The 13,697-nt window shown below is 43.3% G+C and overlaps 1 protein-coding gene across 3 annotated transcripts in view; it reads right to left on the bottom strand.

Moving 5' to 3' along the window:
* HTR2C (5-hydroxytryptamine receptor 2C) overlaps positions 1–13,697 on the bottom strand; it is a 431,888-nt gene that overhangs the window by 245,763 nt on the left and 172,428 nt on the right. For 2 of the 3 annotated variants that reach the window (XM_032776464.2, XM_032776465.2), the window contains exon 1: positions 1,505–1,696. The exons of the other annotated variant lie outside the window; for it this stretch is intronic. The gene's annotated coding sequence lies outside the window, so the exon portion shown is untranslated. Of the gene's footprint in view, positions 1–1,504; positions 1,697–13,697 lie in introns of those variants that run through there. 3 annotated transcript variants of the gene reach the window in all.

Here is a 13,697-nt window from a genome sequence, read left to right on the forward strand (position 1 = left end):
GTTCTTCTATAGCAGGTAAATTTCCAGTCACATTGGCTTTCCCAATGCATTACTGAAGTCCAAGTGTTCCAATGAATTTAATCAGGATATTCTGCAGTGATAAGTCACAAATTGGAGAGTTCAGGTTCTTAAATATGTGAGAGTAAAAATTTCTCTATAGTTCAGTAAATATTGCTGAAGTTTAAAGCTGCTCCGAACTTAGCTAGAAATCACTAACGGTTGACAATTAGCAAGTTAGAACTTACTGTATTGGAAAGTATGTGCAGCATCCTGACTTTTGGAGTGTTTAGCATGCAGTACTTATTAGTCACTATGAACTTCTGAAATTATGCCTCTAGGAAAATATGAATTTTCAAAAGAGCTTGGAAATAGTCCAAGATTCACTACATCTAGTATTCACAAAGAAGATATAAATTAAAACTGCGGCTGGGAAAACTTGCCAAAGAAGCTCATGTAACAGAATACAAGTTTGCAAAGCTTAGGAAGGAAAAATTAAAGTTAATAAAGGATTTTAAAAGGGTAAAATTATAAACATGGGCAGCAAGAAATAAAAAAAAATATTGTTATAAAGTAATTTAAGGTAAGTCTAAGGGGCTCAATCTCAGGGATACATACCATGTTCTATTTGGCTGAGATAGGCACAGGACTGCTACTTAACTGAGTATATGCAATGGGTAAAAACTATGCATCAGAATGTCATGTCGCAAAGTTACAATGTTAGTTAGAATACTGCACAGTCATGTAATGAGGTTGTATCAAACACCATCAAGGTGTGATACCAGGACATTTCTAAGACTCAAATGTTATTTCAGAACCTCTTAAGTTCATGCAAGCTAAATCTGGAGAACATGAAGTTTACTCATCAAAACTGAAACGAACCCTTTAGAAAACTCTATTGGTGGCAACCCTAGAACGGGTAGAAACACAATAAAGCAAAATCTAACAACTACCATTGTCAGTCCACAAAGTATCAGCAGTCACAGAGTCTGCTTGTTCTTGGACAGTTACAATGTCCTATTAAAATATCAGACATTCCCAGAGGTACCATAAACTGCATCAGAGGTTCCAGTTATTTCTTGTCATATAGACAGGAAAATATTGGGATGTTCAGATACCACTGGGCACAAACACCACACAAGTCTGATGTTTTAACATATAGTAATTCACTGTACTTCTGGATATTACTGGCAGGCATATGGCAAAATGATTGCTCCTTTCTTGGTTGTATTTATGGTAAACCAATACATTCCCACCAATCTCTAGCTAAGTCAGGAATTATTTAACAAATGGGAGAAAAATAACAAAATATTATTTATTGAGCATCTGCCCGCCAGTATAGACAGCCCTTACACCATCACCCAGAGTATACATTACCCAGACAATACATTACAGACACAATGTAATGCTTGAAGAAAAACAGCTCAGAAACCTTACTGCCACGGTACAACTTCAGCCAGGAAAGTCAAAGCTGTCAAGTATTGATATAGTATCAAGTAATAATTACCCAGAAAGCAGAGCCTCTGTCTAGTCAACTCACTGGTTGTTCAAGCTTTAGCCCCTACAGCACACTGCAGAAAGGAAAATCCCAGAGGAAAAACAGAAATCTGACAAGGAGTAGTGATAGGAGAAAAGTAACGAAAACATGTATGTTACTGTGCTGTGGATTTTCTATTCAGTTTCTCTTCCAAAGCAAACCAAGTAACCCATATCTCTCTAAAGCCAGCAAACGTCTGCTTTTTGAAGATATCAACACAGCACAGCAGTGCCCCAGCATTTGGCACAGCAAAAAAGTGAACAAAAACTTGAGAACATGGCCATGTTCCTGCATTTTCATGTTTGCTCAACAACCTTCTCACCCCCACAATCATGCTTCTGTTTGGTTGACAACTAAGAGTAGGTCAATTAATAACAGGCAGAGACAGTATTGCATCAGCAGGCATTCAAAGGGAACTAGCCGCACCTTAGAAACTTAGGGTACGTCTACACTATGGGATTATTCCGATTTTACATAAACCGGTTTTGTAAAACAGATTGTATAAAGTCGAGTGCATGCGGCCACACTAAGCACATTAATTCGGTGGTGTGCGTCCATGGTCTGAGGCTAGCGTCGATTTCGGAGTGTTGCACTGTGGGTAGCTATTCTGTAGCTAATCCCATAGTTCCGCAGTCTCCCGCCCCTTGGAATTCTGGGTTGAGATCCCAGTGGCTCGATGGGGCAAAAATCATTGTCGCTGGTGGTTCTGGTAAATTGTCGTCAGTCATTCCTTCCTCCAGGAAAGCAACGGCAGGACAATCATTTCGCGCCCTTTTCTCTGGATTGCCTGGCAACGCCATAGACGGCAACCATGGAGCCATTCAGCTTTTTTTTACTGTCACCGTATGTGTACTGGATGCGCTGACAGAGGCGATCTGCAATGCTACACAGCAGCATTCATTTACTTTGCATGATAGCAGAAGATGGTTATCAGTCATTCCGTACGTCTGCTGCCCTTATAAACTGCAATGAGATGACGGCTATCTGTCGTTCTGTACCCTCTGCTCCTGTCATGGTGCCCTGGCTGAGGTCGGTCGGGGCGCAAGGCTAAAATGGGAATGACTCCGCGAGTCAATCCCCCTTTATGGTTTATCTAAAAATAGAGTCAGTCCTGCCTAGAATATGGGGCAAGTGTACTAGAGAACCAAGAGTATCAGAGAACCAGAGAGCACAGCTGCTCCTGTCAGATCCCACAGAAAATGATGAGCTGCATGCCATTCACGGGATGCCTCTGCAACAACCTCACCTGTTGTTTCCTCCTCCCCAACCTTCCTGGGCTACCATGGCAGTGTTCCCCCATTTGTGTCATGAAGTTATAAAGAATGCAGAAATAAACAGTGACTGTTAGTGAGGATAAATGAGGGGAGGCAGCCTCCAGTCTTGATAGTCCAGCAGGACATTATGAGAGGTCGTGTGGAGAGAGGAGCCAGCATCCCACTGCCTATGATAGTCCAGGCAGCACAGAATCTTTTCTTTACACATGAAAGGAGGGGCTGATTGAAGCTCAGCCCCAGTTGCTATTATGAAGCGGTTACAGCCGTCTGTACCATCTATTGGGAATGACCAGGAATCATTCTATTTTTACCCAGGCGCCCCCCCCGGACGTCTCACCTGAGGCCAGCCAGGGGTATTCAGCAGTTATCAAGCATATGAGTACCACTGCCACCGGGAGGGAAGAGGAGCGGTACTGTTCTTTACTGCCGCAAGCATCGCATCTACCAGCAGCATTCATACACTACAGGGTGACATTAAAAAAGTCAAGAAACGATTTTCCCTTTCTTCACACGTGGGGGGAGGGGTAAATTGACGAGATATACCCTACCATGCAGACAATTGTTTGAACCTACAGGCATTGGAGCTCAGCCAAATGCAAATACTTTTCGGAGACTGCTGTGGACTGTGGGATAGCTGGAGTCCTCAGTACCCCCTCCCTCCCTCCATGACCATCCATTTGATTCTTTGGCTTTCTGTTATGCTTGTCACGCAGCACTGTGTAGCCTGGAGATTTTTTTCAAACGCTTTGTGTATTTCATTCTTCTGTAACGGAGCTCTGATAGAACAGTTTGTCTCCCCATAACCGATTCAGATCCGTATTTCCGTACAGTCCACCTGGAGCCCTTTTTGGATTGGACTGCATCGCCACCACGTGCTGATCAAGCTCCACGCTGGGGAAACAGGAAATGTATTTCAAAGTTCGCGGGGCTTTTCCTGTTTACCTGGCCACTGCATCGAGTTCAGATGCTGTCCAGAGCGGTCACAGTGGTGCACTGGGTGATACCGCCCGGAGGCTCAATAGCGTCGATTTGCGGGCCACACTAACCTAACCGATATGGTAATACCGATTTAGCGCTACTCCTTCGTGGGAGAAGGTAACAGAAACCGATTTAAAGAGCCCTTATTATTGATATAAAGAGCCTCGTTGTGTGGACGGGTACAGTGTTAAATCGGTTTAATGCTGCTAAAATTGGTTTAAACGCATAGTGTAGACCAGGCCTATGAAGATCATAAGAGAAGGATCAAGGAGCACAAAAACAAGTTGTCTTTGGGGTTTGGAATAGGTAATACTCGTTCACTGAAGACAGCAAAAGCACATTATTTTATATATGGGTTATCAAATGTACCATGTCAGATCACAGATCTGTCACACGAGCAAGAACCCTACCACCACATGGAATTTGAATTTCCTACCTATATAAAAGTGCAGCAGCCATACAGTAAAACCAAAGGCAAAAACCAAGGGAATCCATGGACCAGAAGAACTCATGCTCTCGGGTTTATATTGGATAAGTAGAATAGATCTAAATTAACCATTGCCAGCTTGCTAATAAAACAGTTTCTTAGAGTGACACTGGTCCAAACACTGAGGCCCATAGTTTTAACTCAATTCTTCTACAGGCAAACTCCCACTGATATCAGGGTTTTTTTACATGTCTAAGGACTACATATTACTAAATATGGACCTTAGACAATGGCCTCAAAAATACGATTAAAATAGAAAGAACTAAGGATGGGCAAAAGTGCTCAAGCTGGAGGTTTGGGGAGCTTCACGGATCTCTTCAAGCACCTCTGAAACAGACCAATGAAGGGGTGCCTGTGAAACTCCTGAACTTTTTCAAAAAGAGAAAAAACTGCCTGGAAAACTTGGCCTGGACCACGTGAGAAGGTCCACACCAGGCTCTCTCCACTCTCCCCCCTCCCCCATCCAAAGCCCCTGACCACACAGACAGATCAGGCGTGCCTGGCCTGCTAGATTGACCTGGGGTTGTCCAGGACTTTTAAAGAATTGGATCTGAGAAATCTCAACCCTCAACTGCAATGGGCAGGGCTTCAGAGAGAGCATTACCTCTCCCCACTGCATCTCTACAGAGAAATCTTGTCACGTGTTTCACATTCTTCTGGAGTTTGCAGCTGGCAAACCAGGCCAGCTGCAGGGTTTGCCACAGATGTCACAGCTTTAGGAACACCTTGGTCCCTGGAAAGCCATCCTCCCCTTGTCTCTTTTCTCTCATCACATCCACAGTTGCACTCCCTAGTCCAAGAAGTGAACTGGGCACTTAGGTGGTACTTCCCGCTAACATGACTGTCTCATTTTTATTGCTGATTCATCATCCACTCTGACTTATTTCCACCTAGTTTATTGGGCATTTTGTTTTGTATTTAAGGAAAACTCTACGGTGTGACTGTCAGACATAAATTGCAACAGGCATTTATAGCTTTCCACAGGGCGGGTGCAAGGCTGTTTCGCGCCCTAGGCGAAACTTCCACCTTGCGCCCTGCCCCCCGAGCCTTGTGGCAGCTCTCTGTCCCCCTCCCCGCTCCCCCGCCGAAGCTCCCCCCGGCCCAGGGAGCCATGCGGCAGCTCCCCGTCCCAGCTCACTCTGCTCCGCCTCCTCCCTGAGCACGCGGTCATCACTCCACTTCTCCTGCCTCCCAGGCTTGCAGTGCCAATCAGCTGTTTGGCATCGCAAGCCTGGGAGGGAGAGAAACAGAGTGGGGCGGCGTGCTCGGGGAGGAGGCGGAGAAGAGGTGAGCTGTGGCGGGGAGTGGTTCTCCTGCGTGCTGCGCTCCCCCTTACTTGCTGCAGGCAGCTCTTCCGCGCCCTCCTACCCCAGATCCCTCCGCCTAAATGCCGACGATGACCAGGGTGGCCAAGATGCGGTCACCCCGAAATGCCGCCCCCCAAATGCTAGTGCCGTTGGCGACCGCCTAGGTCACCTAATGGGTTGCATCGGCCCTGGCTTTCAATATGGAAAGCATCTCGACTTTGTTTCTACATAAAGAGGGTGGTGGTCTCTTATTATGTCCCATCTGTCACACACCTTCTCATGAACAAAAGAAGCTCCCTAGCCTGCCTTTTAATGCATGTACATCTAATATTTCTAGAGCAGACTAGTCCAAAATGAAAAATGAGTTTTTACCACAGTACATTTCCTCTTCAGTAGATTAAGTCTAGCCTAGTTTTCTCTTGACAGCCAGACACTTGCTTCCCGGTTTTTTAAAAAACGTCAGGACATCCAGCAAACAACTCTGGATACTTCTGCAACAAAGAGTGGACAATGGCTACTTCCAGGGACTGTAGTAGCCTGCTCAATTTTCTCTGGGGTACAGGGGGGCAATTCTCTCCTCTTTGTGCAGCTTGGTTATGCACCTCTTTCCGCACTACCGAATGTTTAAGGTCAGTTCTCCACAGGAAAGCTAGACTTGGAGAAGGAGTTAAAATAAATTTGCCTGTGTTTACCAGGAACCCCACAGGACCCTTTTAACAGATGTTCTCAGACTCTTAAGTATAACTTTAGCTGTTATTCAGTTGCTGTTGGAAACAAAATATTGTCTAAACAGTTTAATATCTTTAGCTATGATGGATTCCAGGTCTCATAACCACAATGCCCAGCCTTGAGTCAATGCATAGACTAAATACCATTACTTCTAACACTTATTCCCTAGAAATCTTTAGAAACTTAATAAAACTGTAAAAGCAGCAAAGAATCCTGTGGCACTTTATAGACTAACAGACATTTTGGAGCATGAGCTTTCATGGGTGAATCTGACGAAGTGGGTATTCATCCACGAAAGCTCATGCTCCAAAACATCTGTTAGTCTATAAGGTGCCACAGGACTCTTTGCTGCTTTTACAGATCCAGACTAACACGGCTACCCCACTGATAATAAAACTGTAGTGCAGCGGAATGCTTAACACTTTGCTTAGGTTTGTCTTTGCTCTTCAAACCCTTCTGCTTATGACCCTTCTGTCTACACAGAAGTGCTGAGCACTAATCAAACTGTGCAGGGACCTGAGGTCTAGTGCTGGGAAGTCACCTGAAGATTTTGGAACAAAAAAAAAAAATAATGAAAATTTATCCATTCCCTGACATCTCTTCTATTCGAAATGCTTCTCAGGTTCAGGATTCTGAAATGTTCTTGGTTTCCACCTCTAAAACTGAGGTGGTTTCTTCATTCGATTTTAACTGAAAGGGTGGATGCCTGGATTTGGACTGTTAGTAATGTACAGCTTTCACCCTTCTGGAACTCGCTGAAGTACAGATGGCGAGGGGTAAAGATGCTCAGAAACTTGTGCACAGAGCCATAGTCCGCTTCCTGATGCTAGGCACCCGAGGCACTGATAGGACTGCAGATGGAGGTCTCGAGAGCTACCCTAGGCTTCATCTCCAGGATTACCAGCAGAACAGTCTGCCTCTAGCAGCAGGGATGAGTGGTCTTACTTCCAGAACCAGCCAGGAAAGCAGATGGAAAGTCTTTTAAGGGGCAAGATGTGAAGCTTCCCGGGGTCTCTCATAGTGTTGTTCAGCCAGGCACCATGCAGGGCCCAGGAGTTAACCCCAAATGTTTTATTTTTCTGCTCGTTGTAGGAAGCCAGGGAGAAACATGGCTTTGGGTCTGGAAAAGTCTACAAATGTCTACATTAGCATCACTGAAGCCCTGGATAAACTCCATGCATAGGGAACACTAACAGCAGACTCTCTTTACATAACCAACTTCCCAGCCAAGAAACCAAATATTAATGTTTATTATTTCTGTTAATGTTAGCATGCCCTGAGAGAGAACATCCCTGGCCAGAGCACTGATATTTCCTATTTATTTAGCATAGAAAGAAATAAGCAAATCTGAATGAGTCTGAGCACTTCACTGTATTTTTCAGACACAATTCAAGAGGAGATCACTTTGTCTCCCACCTTTTGCAGTTAGGCAGCGCTGAGGTGGCTGATTGCCTTCAAAGTCCCTCCTTGTCATCACTTTGTACCTTGAATCATGCAGACTGACAGCTTGCGTCATTTCAAAAGTATGCCTTGTAACTCCTTTGAATGCTCTGCTTTTCAGTTTCACTGTATCCATTTCTTCTTGTATTGCAGGACAGGCCAATTTACATAGTACTGTAATAGCAGCTAAAATGCAAATGTGAAAACAACGAAAGTCACTTTTTATTACTATGCTTTTTAGGGGAAAGTTCACTCCTATGTAGTGGGCCAGCACAAGGTTCATTTCCTATTTAACTTCTACTTAAGCCTTCTGTAACCCTCCTTTCTTACACCCTTTCAGATCTATGGATGAAAAAAATATTAGGGCTTTTATTATTTAGTTATCCCACACAGCCTTAGCCTAATTCAAGGGATAAAATCAATGTTTGTAACTTAATAAAAAGCCCAGGATGGTCACAGACACTTAAGACCTAACGGTGAGAGAGAATTTTACCCTAATTACTAGAGACAGCATTGATGAAGGGAATTTGGAGTGAAAAGGAATCCACCCAATATGCATGGTATTTTCTGTCCATATGCTGTGTTCTTGCATGTCACAGCATAATGAGCAGCCAGAGCCTGCAATACCATTGACCTGCTCATGAAAAATTGTCACCTTCCAAAATAGTTATTTCAGCTGAGACAGAAACCTGACTTGTGGGGAGGAACTGATGTTAAGTTTCAAGTTAACTCCTTAACAGTGAAGAGTAAAAGTAGCTTAAGAGAAATACAAGACAAATAAACTGAGTTATGTTTCGCTATTAGCTTTTACATTCCCTTAGACGTGTAGGTGGATAGGTAATCTATTTTTGCAGTTATAATCTTAGTAAGTCATATCAATGTCAGGGCAGCTCCGCAAACTTTCAGCGAATTTACTGATTCTCTTTCCTTTCCATTAGGACAAGTTAGCGCTGCCTCTTGTTGGTAAAAATAGACTCCGAGTGTTTAAAAAGACCTGAAGCACATTCAATTTGAAGTTTCTTGCTGCCTAATAGCCAAAACTGAAAAGCCAAAATCAACCTCCAGAGATAATTAAAAAAATTCAACTGTGAAATTAAGCTATCAGCATGTTACCTTTCAACTAAAACCGATTAGCGTTATGTATGCTGTGAGCTGATATAGCCATACCCAGGTGGGGTCCCTGCTGACTTGTGAGTCTTATTAAACGCTGCTTTCATTAAAACACAAAGTTCTGCAGGTTCATTTAGACTCAAAAACACAGAATATTTGACTGAGTTTGCAATTTACAGAAATGAATTATTTTATTCTCAACTAGATATTGTTCTAGGTAACACCACTTTAGAGGCCAAAACATTTCAGGGTGTGGGATCAAATATGTGGGAGGTGTTTACTATGGTTTAAAGGGAGTAACATATTACTTTGCTTTAACCCACATAATTCCTGTTCTTTCTCCTCTTGTTAGACTTATTTCCTAATATGCAAATATTTAGCCTTTTAACCAAGATTTTCAGTTTGCATTTCAAAATTTAGAAATGTAACAAAATTTCCAGCTCCCTTAAAAAGAGAAGCCCCCTTTAAAAAAAAATCTTCAGGACAGATTGTAATGAACTATTTCAGTACCATAGGCATGGGAACTCTGAAGTGTGTGAAACAATTAAAAGCACTCTATTACTTACCATGGAATGTTGTGTTACCTTGGTTACTTGTAAGTAAGAATGAATAGCGATGGATCCTCGGAAGCAGAAATGACTGTACCTAAGGCATTGCCAACTATTTTGAATTCATTAGCAAAATAGTAAGACTACTTCAAAGAATAGGAGGCCCTAATCTGGCAATCAGATCTGTGTGCACATAACCCTCTGTCCATGCAGAGTCCCAGTGAACTTCACGTGGGCTCAAAGGCTCTGTTCTGAATTGCCTCTGACAAACTGCATCCTTTACACGGCATGGTTTGTGAAACCCACTAATACGCATCCATGAGCAGACAGCAAAAAATCACCCCACAGGTCTGAGAATAAAGCAAAAACAGGATCACGTTGGAAAAGATTTTAATTGGTATTAGATTTTTGTGTTTACTGTTATGAAATGATAAAAAGTGAAGTTAAATATTGCTGATAGCGTTTCATTTTCAATCTGCGTATTCACTAGCTAGATCTATACTCAAATTATGTTTATAAGTTTAAAGAAAAAAAAAAGAATCCATCCCCAAAACAACCACAGCCACCACCATGGCCAGCGTGCTTCCTGTCCATTTCAGAAACAGAGTAACTTGTACTTTGCATTGGTCTCCTGAATAGCTTTAGACCATAAGCTCCAGCATTTCTGGTCTGGTTTGTGCTAAAAATCAATAGCTGAGATTTCACTCAAGCTATTCTGATTATAGAGCCTCAGTTGGTTTCTATGACTGAGACAGCAGGATAGAGTGGATAGGGAATCGAACAGGGAGCCAGAAAAAATTATTTAGATTCCCAGCTCTCTACATGAACTCTGTCTGTGCTACAATCTCCCTCTCTACAAACGTGGTGGTGCTTCTTACGCCCAGATAATGCACTTTGAGATCTATGGATGTAAAGTATTATTATTATTGTGATTCATTATTTCTTAGCTGCAATGCAGCCTCCATCTAATTCATGGACAAAAGTCTTCGGATTGTGCCAAATAGCTGAGACACAGATTTAGGTTGAAAGCTTTTAGACTAACAGGCTGCTGAAAGAATAATTCCACTCATCAGTAATGTTCTCTGGACACATTTCAAGTGGCTTTTACTAGGGTTAGGAAATGGCTAATTCCCAGGGTCTAGCTTTTATTCTCTCCAATCAAATACCACGGGCTGGCTTTATTTCTGACAGAAAACCATTGCCTTCAATGGGCTTAAGCCAGGGATCAATTAGGCCCAGCAAACATTACCTGCTTGCGCCATGGGCCTTTCCTTTGTGGTCTTTGGGTTCATCTGCTATAACCACATTACAGCAAGCTACAGCAGCTGGGGATCTACCTCATTCTTTTTTATTTCCTTTTTGATACATCGAGGTGCCTGCCATACCAGCCAGTTGAGCAACCATGAGCCAATTCTTTCTCAACCACATCTTGCGTTCCAAGTTTCCCGGTGTGCCAGTAACACGCTAATTGCCTTCTTGGCAGCCACAAGTCTCCATGATCTTAGTGTTCTCATGTAGGCACTCTGGCTTTGACACGTTAACGTCCAAGGTGTGATCAAGTGTAAGGCCATGTGAGTTCTTCACTGCTGGCCCAGAGGGATGACACTTGCTGAGCATGCAGACTGCTCATCCAATCCAAATCCATCATTGCTTGGCCTCTGCGCTCCAGCTGCCTTGCCAGCAGGCAGGGCACTCTCCTAATAGACCAAGCGTAGGGGGATAGGACGGCTGGCAGCAGCAGCACTTCCTGTTCCTGAAGGCGGGGCACGGCTTGGTCTCAGTGGCATTAACTTAAACAACAAAATAGCTTGATAGATAGGTGAGGTGAAAGGGTGGCTCTGCTGCTGCTCTCTTTGACCTTGTGGCCAGGTTCTCCAGCTTTAACTCTGCCCTCTCCTCTGTTGATTCTTTTGTCCCTCTCCGAGGGATGAATCCCGACATCCTTCCTCAGCTTACATTGGGTCCTCCTGCAGAAAAACTTCCCCTGAAGCTGGTGTGAGAAAGTCCTGGATTAACTTTTCTGGATAACTCTGCAGGGTCAGAGGGAGAACAATAGCTGATCCCCAGGGCCCGTCCGCAGTCACCTCTTCCTGCATGCCCCACAATTTCAGGGTATTTTCTGCAGGATGCAGCACGTGTCTCTGGGTGTGTGTGCGTGTGTGGAAATGACTCTATGGGGCCTTCTGAGCCACCTTCCATTCATGAGGACTCACTCACACACCCATGCAGAGGGCTCAAGCTGTCTGGTTTTGTTTCTCCACACAAAGGCCTTCCAATACTAGACAGCTGAGCTAGGCACAAAGCCATATCTAAGGGGATATAGAAATGTATGGCAGGAAAGAAGAGGAGAGCAAATCAAATCCAATCTCTGCAGAAGGCTGAACACCACAAATTTCAGCAGATAGATTCAGCTAGTTTCCCAAGCAAGTAACAATTCTTTTCTAAACGAGCTTAAGGTTTGCAATAAGTTCCTTTTACACCTTGGGTAGTTAAGTCATTCATAATAACAGTCATGTGGTTTGGCCAGCTCCCTGGAAATTATCAACATCAGGACATAAGCATTAGATACAGCTTGGCTCCACACCAATTGATTAGCAATAAACTCTTAGTCAGCTCCCATTGTGATGTTAACAGCATTATGATTCCAGAAGAGCTGCTGATCAGCCACCAGAGTTTCTTCCAAAAAAGTGAGCCGTAGGCAGAGTGGTTCATAACGTTAGTTGAACTAATATGCTCATCTCTAGGCCAGCATGAGGCATTTGATATATACACTGTTGCCCCTTCACCCTGAGCAGTTAGCCAACAGTAGAGGCCTTGCATGGTTGTTTCCATTAAGGCAGGGGTAGGCAACCTATGGCACGTGTGCTGAAGGCAGCATGCGAGCTGATTTTCAGTGGCACTCACACTGCCGGGTCCTGGCCACCCGTCCGGGGGGCTCTGCGTTTTAATTTAATTTAAAATGAAGCTTCTTAAAACATTTTAAAAACCTTATTTACTTTACATACAATAATAGTTCAGTTAAATATTATAGACTTATAGAGAGAGACCTTCTAAAAACGTGAAACCTAAGATTAGAGTGAATAACCAATTCTGAAAGGTTGCCGACCCCTGCAATAAGGTAAGAAATGCATGATAGGGGTCAAGTATTTCTTTGGTGCAATCTAATTTATTTACAGGGTCCTGTTTCCCTAAACACAGAAGAAACAAACAACAACTATTTTCTTTGCTCAGTAACACACAAGCCTGCTACTCCAGCAAACTCTGTGTCTGAAACCCCATCTCTGCTTCCCCTCTGGATCATTCTCACAAGTCTCTCTCTAGGCTTTTTCTGCCTCTCACACAAACACAGGCTACAAAACCAGTGTCCTAGCCCCACTATTTGCAATCAGTGAAATCCTCAGCCCACATGGTTTAGCTTTGACCTGCCATTTGCCTTGGGCTGTCCCTCCAGTGTCTGTAGCTGTCTCTCTCTATATATTCTTAATAATCATTATTATTGGAAGGTCATTCATAAAATATTTACACACTTTTAACATCAAGAATACATACATTTATGGGGGAAAGCCTAGAACAGCCTCAAAACAAACAAAAATCATCCTCGGGTACAAATTTCAGATCCAGGTCTGGCCACCCCTAAATGCTGTTTGGTGCGAATGTGGTGATAATGGACCTTCTTCCAGTCAGCACCTATTAAACCCGGCAGCCAAAATAAAAAAAAATCTGTTGGGCAAGTCAAGAAAGAGGTCGGATCTGTCTGACAAAGTAATTCTTGTCTCCAAAGAGAAAAACATATGCTCACTCCCAAAGGCAAAATGCTTTGTAAAGTCAAGTACATAACTTAAACTTAGTACCATGAGTCATGCATTTGGCCCTTCACCAAAGTTTCTCTCTCTCTTCACTGTATGAGTCAAGATTTCTCAGTGGATACATTTTTATCTCCAGCAAAGTCATGCTTTTCTCTAAATCTTTCACACATCCTGGGTAAGCACTTATATATAAAAATAATCTAAATAAACCACAACTCCTGTAAGGGAAATTCTGCAGTACGGCTAGGGATATTAATAGTTCTGACATACTCACACCAACCTATTCTCACTTGGTGTATGGGATATCAGTCAGATCTCTTGTGGCATTCGATATATACACTGTTCAGGTACAGGTTAGCCAAACGTGGCCTCTAAGGGGTTCCACTCAGTAGAGAGAGGTGTGGCCCAAGCATAGGACTCAGAGTTAGCAACTCCTGAGTTCTAGTCCTAACTCAGTCATTGACACCCTCCCTGGCCTTTAGCA

This window comes from Chelonoidis abingdonii, chromosome 8 (assembly GCF_003597395.2).
Source record: "Chelonoidis abingdonii isolate Lonesome George chromosome 8, CheloAbing_2.0, whole genome shotgun sequence".
Classification (NCBI taxonomy): Eukaryota; Metazoa; Chordata; order Testudines; family Testudinidae; genus Chelonoidis; species Chelonoidis abingdonii.